General features: G+C 36.5%; 1 protein-coding gene across 2 annotated transcripts in view; it reads right to left on the minus strand.

Moving 5' to 3' along the window:
* Nucleotides 1–11,384, minus strand: part of LOC145690648 (zinc finger Y-chromosomal protein-like) — a 47,925-nt gene extending 36,541 nt beyond the window's left edge. The window contains exon 1 of one of the 2 annotated variants that reach the window (XM_081765750.1): nt 10,153–10,251. The gene's annotated coding sequence lies outside the window, so the exon portion shown is untranslated. Of the gene's footprint in view, nt 1–10,152; nt 10,252–11,223 lie in introns of those variants that run through there. The other variant, XM_081765749.1, reaches the window with a different exon arrangement.
* Nucleotides 11,385–11,687: the final 303 nt, after the last annotated feature.

The raw sequence follows: 11,687 nt of genomic DNA on the forward strand, positions 1-11,687 counted from the left end.
CAATGATTTGATAATGTTTGTGGTTCACATTCATTAAATAAAAAATAAAAGGTTTTCTTGACTGCTTTTTTCATTATTTTGATAAAGAAGGCTCTCTGAAATAGTAAAATGAGCCTCCCCCTACTCCTCCGTTTTCTTAAACCGAAATAATCTGAGGTGGAAATTACGATTACGAAACACACAAATTTTAAGTTTACTTGAAATTGCCATCCAATAAATTCTGATGATGTACAAAAAGCTTGAACTACTACCTCAGTGATGATTTGGAATGGTCCAGACAAAGTCTCAATTAAGTGTGATGTCATTACAGTGATCGAAAAAGGACAAAAAGTTAAAAAAAAAAAAAAAAAATCGAAACGTTTTCTTACGCGTTCCAAAGAAATTCACTGACTTTTTAAACAGGGTCACTCGGAATTTTACAGTAATCGACTAAAGTGGGTCAGTCCGCAACCTGCGAGGGAAGTGTGTATGTGTGTGTATTGTGTATGACCTATTTTCTTTAGTAGTATGATCCGTAGAAAATGACAGCTGTCTTCTTCAAGAATGTAGTGAATGTCCTGGAATGGAAGGAATAAGTGTGGAGTCTTTAATTATTGATCCTGATGAAAATGAAAGTATTACGTATGCCATATGGGAAAACAATAATCTCGTTAAAAAACTGTGTCACTTTCTGTTTTCGTATCATACATTGCTGGTTTAACTGTAAGAATTATCATTCATGACTACATCAAGAAAATCCAAAGAGAATTAATTGCTACCGAAAAGCACTGTATAAAATTTCAAGATACAAATTCTATTTTATTTCATGTGGACTTCGCTGAAAACTGGACTATTATTCTGCAAAGTGAAATTCAGAGTTATCACCGGAATACGAAACAACTGACAGTGTTGTTGTAATAAACGACGATAAAACACATGATTCGGCTCATGTACTCATAGCCATAGACAACATTCTAAAAATACTCGAAGAAAAGCGAAAATATATTTTATAGGAAAAGGTTTGAATACGAGAAAATAAGTGTCTACAATTTCCCAAACCGTGTCAGTGATTTCTGATGGTGCTGCATCCCACTTTAAAAATCGGTTTCAGATGTTCGAGATACAGACAGGTCCGATAAAGCAGTGGTTTTGCAATGAAACCGGCCATGCAAGGGTCTCTGAGACGGTATTGAGGGGAAGGGGAAGGTGTAAAGAATGTGGCAACGCGGCATAACCTTAAACAAAAACAGATACACAGTACTAAAACCGCAGAAGGAAAAAAATGAAATTAAATCTTTAAGTTTTACGTCCCACGCTTTTGCCGGTTAGGGTAAAGAAGACGGCGATTATGAGAAATGAATGAAATGGTGGAATGCAGAAAGTGGGAGGAAACGGGATAACCCCGAGCAAACCGACAAATACGGTGTTTGTCTTAGAGATGCAAGGGCTCGGAAAAAAAACGGCTTTTTTGGAAAAAAACTCGGTTTTTTCTGCTTTGCTTTTTTGCTTCGGAAATTTTGGGCTTTTTTCAAAATACTGCTTTAAATTGATAAAACAGACTTTGTATCGCTTCTCTATAACACAAAAAATCATTTAATTAGTGGTTGATGCTGATAATAATATAAAACATCGAAAATAAACTATGAATTTCGAAAAAATATTTCAAACAATTTTTCTTCAACATATTTACATTATGAATTCCACAGGATTAACCAATGTATATAATAAGAATTTTTTAACCTCCTATATACAAAAGTAAGCAGAATTGGCAAGAACCGTGGTTGTTTTTGAAAATGCCAAAAACCCGTTTTTTGGGGGATGTTTAAACCAGGCTTTTTTGGTTTAAACCAGGCCTTTTTGACTTAGATTTTTTGCTTTATGTATTTATATTACATATTCACAGAAATAGCCTAAGTTTGTTTCGCCTTGATATTATTATGCAACAGCGGGGTTATGCCGGAAGAACTCCCATAAGCTTAAAGAAGTGCGGTCAGTAAATTTCTTAAGTTGAGAATCTCCCGCCCTAGCCACTGGGAAAATCCCGTCATTACTTGAAATGTAAGACAATAACGGGAAAATCCTGTTATTGCTTTGCATGTAAAATTTAAAGGTCAACGTACCATAATCAGTACGCTAAAACTGAGGTATTAAATTACAAATTTAGTACCGGTACGTAGATATCATTGAAAGTCCAATCCAAGCTAATGTTGGAAGCTACGTAGGCAATCGATAAATTTTGCCAATTTCTATCAATATATTTAAGCAATATTGGTTTCTTTATAAAACAACACGCATTTAGGCATGTAGAAATATACAATTTGGTTTGTTTCGTATATTTAGGCTTAACATCCTTACGAAATACCGAGGTTATCAAGGAGAAGACTTTCGCTTAAACTGACATCCGAACCGCTACTTGGGTTACGCATGAAAGAAGGATTGTGGTTCGACCGAGAATTGAACATGGGACACCTTGAGTAAAAGGTGAAAGGGAAATAAAACTATTGCAGGTGGTTTGATATCTGGAAACGTTACCATGAAGTTCACACGATTCGCATTTTTCATTCTTTTTATTTTTGTGGTTTAAACCAGTTATTAAAAAAAAAAAAAGTTGGTGTAAATCAGCCAACCCTAAAAGTAAACACTTCTTTTTAAAGAATACACAAATAACTAGCAAAATAGTATGTAGTATTTTTACTTCAAAATATTCCATACCCTCTTTTTGAAACAAAATAAAATTAAAATAAAACATAAGAGAAATACTTAGATTTATATGATACACTTAAAGACTGCACATCTAGAGCTTTTGGTTCTGTATATTCTTGAAATTCTACAGTTAAGATTTATAGAACCACCATCACAGTTTACCCAATCCTCAAGTTTTCTGAATTTTTAACAAGAGGGATTCAACATATCATTACGGAACTCCCCCCCCCCCCCCAAAAAAAGACTACGGAATATATTTAAGTTAAGCTAAATACAACTGCACAACAAACATGACTGAGTGATTAGCTTTTGCGCTTCTATCGGGAAGTCCGGGATTCAACCAGCATTCGACCATTCTGTCAAAGCTTTTCTTCATTCCATCTGTGAATGTAGAAATAGTGCGTGTACTGTGAGTTGGGCGACTTCCTTTTTTATTGTTTTTAAATCGTTATTATTACTAATTACCAGCAGTGACGGTTTTGCGAAAGTTAGGGGGGCGGTCTTTCGGACTGAAGCCCGTTCCCCAAAGTTATGGAATGTCTGCAACAAACGAAATATCTATTATTTATGCCTTTACTCATAAACTTCAAGCTCCCGTCAAATAAAAATTACGAATGTTTAAAAAAACTAAACATTAGTAAGAAACCCTTCTCAAAATACTTTTCTAAATCCGCCACTGATTCTCAGTATAACATGATTTTTAAAGTTGTATCCGGAAGATTATTGCTAAACATATAAACGAAACGAAATATTAGTTATGCCTGTACTCATAAACTTCAAGCACTTCCCAAATAAAATTAGGACTTTTTAGGAAACGAAACAATCAGAAAAAACCCTCCTAAAGTACTTTTCTAAATCCGCTACTGATTATTTGTATAAATCGGTATTCAAGGTTGTGTCCGGAAAATTTTTGCTAAATCACTTCACAGCTACAGTATAACAGAAATGTGGAAGTACGGTTTGACGGATATATTGAAAAACGTACGCTTTGAGGGGCAAGTTTAACTTTTGCGCTAGAAGCTAGAGTACTAAAAGCTCTTAGAAATGAAACACGGATGACAAACTAGAGAAGAAAAAAGATGTCGATAACTCAAAAGTTAAAATAAAGTTAAATAGCCTCTAAAATTACCCTCAAATACTACATTCTTCATGTTAGCTTTAATTCGTAAAACATGTGCTCCATCCATCTTGATGGTGAATTTCAGAGCGAAATATCATATTCAGGTCATGGAATTCTTGTCTAACTATAGAATATACTATAAGAAAGCTATTTAGATAGAAAAATCATGAAGTTGAAAAAAGCCAAAATTTCCAAAATTCTCGTTTTTTTTCCCAAAAAAGCCGGCTTTTTATGTGAAAAAAACCATCGATTCAAAAAAGCCGGCTTTTTTGCATCTCTAGTTTGTCCACCACAAAGCCCACACGGCGCGAGCTGGGATCGAACCAGGGACCCCAAGCACCGGAGATGAACGCTCTACCACTGAGTCACCGCGCCCCCACTAAAACCGCAGAAGAATTCGTGAGTATAGCGCAAGTACAAACTCCGGGTATTACTCTCGTTTTGTTGCCTGGAACTGAATTCGATGACTTCCGGAAGAAAAAAAGGGAAAGTATGCGACCGGTAACTGGTATTCAACGAAGTCATCTTTGGCTTTCGGAAAATGGCGAAGTTTCTATGACAGTAACGGGTCACCATGAACTAAATTCATCCTTCCCCCAAAATCGAACTTCTGCAATTCAAAGTGTAGATTTAAGAAATTTGCAAAAAGGAACTTTTGTTACAATATGTACGATAACCAGTGGTGCGTAGCAGAAATATTATGAATAAATCATGAATTACGTGAAGTTGAAGTGCTGTTTATGCTTCCACATGGACCGTCAGCATTTGTGACTATCGACAATGTGTTACGCAGGGGCCGATCCGGGACGGACTTCTGGAAGGAAAGGGGTAATACTGCTACTTAGAGCTACTTTTAAGAGCTCCGAACGCTGAGATCGGTTTTATTTATATATAAAATAAAAAGTTTCTTCCCCGTAGACAGTGTTTAAAGTGATATCAGATGAGGTGAGAGTATGGAACAAATATAACCCCTTAGAGCAGTAATTTACACAGAACCATAAAGAGCATCTCTACTCCTGACATTTTTACACCATTTTTGATGTGAAGAATCTATAGCAAGAAAGAGAGAGAGACAGAGAATAAGGACTAATGTAGTAAATGTTTTACTCCCCACTATCATCAGCCGAACAGAAGTAAATATTTATAAAATAATTTTATTTTTCTAAGATTTTGTTTGAGCATATCAGTGATCTAAATGAGGAAGAACACGAATGGTACGTTTATTTAAAATCACATTTATAAAGGTAACCAAGAATGTTATGTTGCTTTTTATGAAGGTCTGTGTTTAATTGGATCTCGCACCGTGAGTTGAATGCTAATGGAGATAAGGCGAAGGTCAGTTGTTGGTGTGGGTATATCCAATATACTATCTGGTTGTGACAGTTCAGTTACACAGTGAACTTGCTCAAGGACACAGTGAACATGGGTCCTCCACAGAGCGTCATGGCGTGTATGCTGTACGAGTTCAAACTGAGTCAAACCCCGCAGCAGCGGGATGGAAGATATACCAGGCCTTTGGTGAGGGTGTCGTGACTAGTGGACAGTTTATCAAGTTTAAGGACGGTGATGAAACATCCGAAGACGCACTACGTGCAGGAAGATTAACACATGTACAAAATGAAGATCTTCAGGCAGCAATTGAGGCGAACCGTGGCCAGACATGTGAGGAATTGAGACTACAATTCAGTGTGAGTGGAGACGCCATTCGGCAACACCTCCATCAACTTGGGAAGCACTACAAGTTGGGTCGATGAGTCCCATATGATTTGACTGAGGGCCAGAAGGCAACACTAGCAGACAACTGTGTTTCTTTGTTCTCTCGTCTGAGGAAGGAGCCATTTGTAGACAGGATGTTCACATGTGATGACAAGTGGGTGCTGTACGAAGCTCCACTGCGCTGTCATCATTTGGTTTGCATCTCATGAACCAGTTCCAAAACAGCCAAAACCAGCACTGCACCAGAGGAAAATCCTGTGTGTTTGGTGGACTGCTCGCGGCATCGTCCAACGGAAACTGCTACCAGCTGGTCAGAGCATCAATGCAACTGTTTACTGTCAGCAGTTGAGCCATGTTCAAGAAAAACTCAAAATCCTGGAACCAGCACTTCTGAATCACAAAGGGATCCTCCTGTTACAGGACGACGCTAAGCCCCACGTGGCTAGGATAACGCGGGACACCATTCTACTCCCTGGACTATTGCATCCGCCATACTCTTCGGACATTGCACAGTCCGATTATCTCCTGTTCCTTTCCTTGGATAATCACATGAAAAGACGCCAGTTGAGATCCCTAGTAGAAATGCTAAATGAACTTAATATCTTCTTCGCTTCACGGCCCATCAATTTCCACCGCGATGGAATCTATCGCCTTCCAGAACGTTGGCAGAAAGTCGTCGATGCCGATGGGGAGTATTTTTGGTCTTAGGTGACATATCGATGTTCGAAAGTGGTGGGTGAAAAAGTGACAAAACTTTTATACAATACCATAGTTATCCAACGCGGCCTTTAAGGCTTTGTAGTCACTCTCGTCTCGTCTCTAGTATCTAGTTATTTAATGATTCTTTCCAATCTCATTTACATTTTCAAAAGCTTCTTCTGGCCTCGTATCATCTCGTGGTCAACACTAATTTTCTTATAGTTGTAAAAACAAAAGTCCAATGTGAAAAAAACAATTTTGAATTTTTTTAAAAAAAGAGTCCTGTCAATGTCAGGTTGGATCCAGGTTAAACATTTTAGGGGAGCAGGTACGGTAGTTAGAATTTTTTGAGGGGGGGGGGGATTGGAATTGCTCAAACAAATGTTGAAAAAATCAAGAGCACAAAATCTGCCATTGAGTAGGATGATAGGGAACTGTTATTTCTTTCGAAGCAGCAGCAACGAAATCTTTGATAGCACAAACATATTCGTTAACTCAATGCTAACCTCATACTTATTTCTATGTGTAATTTTTTTTTTTTTTTTTTTTTTTTTCATAGACGTAAATTACAATTTTAATCATATATTTTTACCGGTATGCCATACCAGCCGATTTTCTAACTTTCGGATGCATAACCGGCTCACACCAGCTCACTTTAAGCACTGCCCGTAGATCCACTCCTGGACGAGTTGTGAGTGAGCCAACACCTATTGGAGCACCTGCACGGTTTCATGCTATTAGTGAAGAAGACACCAACCAACCAAATGATTGGTCCATGTACAAAAAAAAAAAAAAAAAAAAAAAAAAAAATCAGTGAAATTTTGTTTCCGAAGATCATTTTAAGTAAGTGAACTTGAAATTTGTGCGTTTCGTAATCGTGATTTCGACCTCAGATTATTTCGGTTTAAGGAAATGGAGGAGTAGGGGGAGGCTCATTTTACTATTTCAGAGAGCCTTCTTGATGAAAATAATAAAAAAAAGTCAAGAAAACCTTTTTTTCTTCATTTAATGAATGTAAACTACAAACATCATCAAATCATTGCACTTTTATTGTTCCCAGTGTTGCTAACTTTGACATCAAAGTTAACGAAACTTCGCTAACTTTAAAAGGCTGCGGTTAATTCATGAAGCATTGGTCGAGAATGGTATTTGGTGTGTTTATTATTCATGTAAAGTTGAACTATTTGACAACATTTCAGAATTTTAAAAGATGGTGTTTTCGAGAAAATGGCGCCCAAAAATGGCGTTTTTGAAAATTTTACAATTTGTCGAACTTTTTGCGACAAAACGGTTGCACACAGAAGCGATACAAATTTTTTTTCGGAAAGCGGGTAGCTAGGTCTTACTAACCGTGAAAACAGAATTTTAAAATTCGAAGCGGAAGTGCTCGAAAAAAATTCGCAAACTTCCACTTTTCAGATAAATTGACGTTCATTTGTTAATTTATGTACAAGAAGATGCGCAAACCAAACTATAATAAAATATAGTTTATTTATATCCCTATGTACATACCACAACAAGAATTATAACTCTACCTGTCTCCATAGCCGAATGGTGAGGCTTCGAAGTTGACCATTTTCCATGTCTTCTACAATTCATAAATTGTACTCCCCGTCTTTGATGGCCCATTACTTGACGGGATTTTTTTTTCGACAAAACAAAAAATATGGGTCTGGGAAATTTTCACTTGGAAAATTTTTGTTCCGTTGATGGTCGCCTATTTCGATAAAAATATCACATGCACTTACTACTACTAAGTACATGCTAATTAGGTGTTCAGCAGAGCTGAATCGTTATTGGTGTAGTAAATAAAAAATAATAAACTTTTCAGCACCCACGGAGTTGAGACCATAGGTCACGGAGTTGAGATTAGTTAACATGGAGTTGAAAATTGCTGTGGAGTTGAGAAACGTGATACATCTGGGTGATAAGTTTTGGTTTATAAGTGATTAAGCTTATAATTTACATAAGAATTTAAATAATTTTCCAATAGTTTTTGTAAGTTAGAATTATTCTCCTTATGTTGAATAAAATTCTAACAAACTAGATGACACGTAATTTGTTATACAAAAATACTCCAGAAAATACTGCAAACATATGAAAATATATCTAATGAAGGTTCCAAGAAATACACATACACTTACCGAATATTGAAAAATTATTGCGCTTTCAATATGTTGACTATCATATGGAGAGGACAAACTTTTCACATAAGCTTACGAAACAGATGAAGTAGTCACTACACCTGTCTATTGTCTACTTCATTTGTTTTCTGAGCTAATGTAAACCGTCTGTCTTCTCTGTGTGATCAAGTCAAGAGTCGAAACTGGAATACTTTTTCAACATTTGCTAAGTGTATTTGTATATTAGGTATATATACAAGGTGTTTCAAAACAATACACACGTCGTTTGGGAACTGATTCCTGACACCAAGATAAGACGAAAAGTATAGACAACTGGGTGCACAAATGCTTCCTTTCGGAGTTACAGGCACCCGAAAACATGAAAAAAATTAACTTTAAAGGTCCATAGCTCCAAAACTATGAGACCTCGTAGTCGGGTCACGACTTCACTTAGGAACTAATATGTGCACTATCCAAAAATATGTTTCAGAGTCCTGAGGTACTCACGAAGCAATTTTTATAGAGGGAGTTTGGCTACGGGCATATAATCTGAAATACCCACCAACTACTTCTATAAAAGTTGTTGTGGAAGTACCGCAAGATTCTGAAACATGGATATTTGGATAGCGCACATACTAATTCCTAAGTGAAGTCTGACCCGATTACGGTAGGTCCCATAGTTTTATGCTATGGACCTTTAAAGTTCATTTTTTTTTTCATGTTTTTGGCAGCCTATAACTGCGAAAGGAAGCATTTGTGCACCCAGATTGGTCTATACTTTTTATCTTATCTTGGTGTTAGGAATCACCTCCCAAACGTTGTCGGTATTGTTTTGAAACGCCCTGTACAATGCACACTAAATGACAGTGTAAGGCACTCATCATTTCTGTTTTCTTTGGATAATTCGATGTTCTGTGCTAAGTAGCCCTCATTTTCCACTCCAATGAAGGAAATGTCTTGAGGAAACAGGGAAGGGCTGTTCTAGTCTACACAGAATGACAACTGCCAACGCTTTTTAAACGTCAGGTTTAGTAGGCCAGGAGAAATTCCTCCCGATCCGCGTCATAAAATTGACTGTCCGTATATTGCCCTCAGACTCTTCGACAATCCCTGAAAAGAAAACAATTAGTTGATCATAAGATTGAGACTTCAATAGGTTAAAAACAGATACCATCCATCTTGACTTGACTGAAGTTTTACCTCCGGCTACCTGACAGCCCCAAATCTGAACTTCCGCGAAACACTCCTTAAATGGGCTAGAACCCACCAGCCGGCCTTTGAGTGTGAATGACACGTGGTCAGCGTGTCGGCTTCTACGGCCGTTGTGATGGTTTGCGCGATCAAGTTTCAGTACATCTCTACTCAAATGAGTTTTTCAATTGCCTCACTGTGCGAAGTAAACACCATTAATTTTTGAGCTTCCACCGGGAAACAAACCCAGAACCATGCACGAAAGGCGAGCATACTAGTCACTAGACCATAAACGAGCTTTATTTCTATCAATATATTGAAAGAACAAATATTTGGAAGAGCATGAGCATAACAAACACTATAGGATTATCAACTCCGTGAACTTGTCTCAACACCGTGGATTCCTTAGTTTTCAGATGGACATGGAGTTGAGAACCATGGAGTTGAGAAAATCGAACATAATTTATCTTTACAGGCCCACATTTTAACCAGTACATGTGAGTAATTGTGTACGAATTTTCTACGTTAAGGCGTAGGTTCCTCAAGGGAAAGAAGGTATATACCATACAAATACATTCAGTAATAAATACCATGGTGTTGAGTATCAATTAATATACGCACCTGTTTTCCACACACAAAAATATTTTTTCTATAGCTTTTTACACATGCACACAACTTTTTCTGTTCTTCAGTCAAACATGTCTGCCTTGTCTTCCTGTGGGTGTTGCCAATGTGGACGACCATGCTATCTATTGAGGACAATGGCAATTTTTTCTATTGCCATGGAGTTGAGACGAAATAGAGGTGACAGAAACGAAGCATAGTCAAGCTTTCGAAAATAATCGTTATAAAGGTTTACTTTCCACAAAACCGAAACATTGAAGTGTTCTCATCCATTTAATTACCATTAAATGATGTTTGATTTGCGACTTCAGTTGTAATTTATTGATTAAAATCAGTCAACTGTAGTCCGTGACAGCCCACGGTGTTGAGAAATTAGGTAATAATTATTTTTTTACGTAGGTTTTGTGTTATATTTGCAAACTGTTATACATGGCATACCTACTTTGTGACGGTTACTACCAAACAAAATAAAAATGAGGTGATTCTTTGTAGTAGTAGTTTGAAGAAATGCCCGTGACAGAAAATTTCCCTTTTTCGTGGAATCACCCATATATATATATATATATATATATATATATATATATATATATATATATATATATATATATATATATATATATATTTTTTTTTTTTTTTTTTTTTTTTTTTTTGCCTAAGTTGAAATGGAAGGCACCTCCTGCTACTACCTATACTATGGATGTGTATAGTAACACTACATGCCTAATAACGTAACTATATCCACGTAACTTAATGTAATCCAACCAAATATAACCAAATGCAGCATATTTTGGTACTTCCTTTCAATCTAAGGCGTAAACTAAATGTTACAAATGGTATTATAAATATTATTGAAAATCTTACTAGTCTATTGTTAATTTCCTGGTGCTAAAAGTGTATTTTCATTTATTTTCTCTACTTCAATTGAATGGTGCCAATTAATTGTTATGCACTTGAAAATTAAATACAAATCCATTAGGGGTAATTTTGCTTTGCATTGAATATTAAAAGCTTTGACAGGATGGCTACCAAATTTATGAGGCTTCTTACATGATATGACAAGTCCCTTACCTGACGAATAACAGCTTGTTGCGTAAAAACACCCCCATTTACTTCTCTAAAATAATTCTCTACGTAACATGCATTGCTATGTAAAAATAGTCATCCACTCAACAACCTGTCTTCAAGCTGCGGGGCGGTGCACGTGTATCATTGTTTATAAACAAACTTTGCAAATTCTTCTTCTTCTTCTCTACACTAGGACCATACTCTAACCTTTTTGCTCTTGATAGCCACGAACTAATGAGCAGATTTATTGCAAAGATCTCGTAAACCAATGTAAAATGAATCGAAAATAAAATAAAATTCTGCACAACATGGAGAAATTAAGGTCAGGCATGGGCTTTTATTAGAGTTATGGGTAAATAAACAATGCATTTCTAGAAAATACTTAATGACGTATAACAACAATTCAAAATGTATTAATTGATATTTGATCTTGAATTGATGTTTAAATTGGTATTTGAATCTTAATT

The sequence above is a fragment of the Thermobia domestica genome, chromosome 7 (genome assembly GCF_964235325.1).
Source record: "Thermobia domestica chromosome 7, izTheDome1.hap1.1, whole genome shotgun sequence".
NCBI classification, from domain to species: Eukaryota; Metazoa; Arthropoda; class Insecta; order Zygentoma; family Lepismatidae; genus Thermobia; species Thermobia domestica.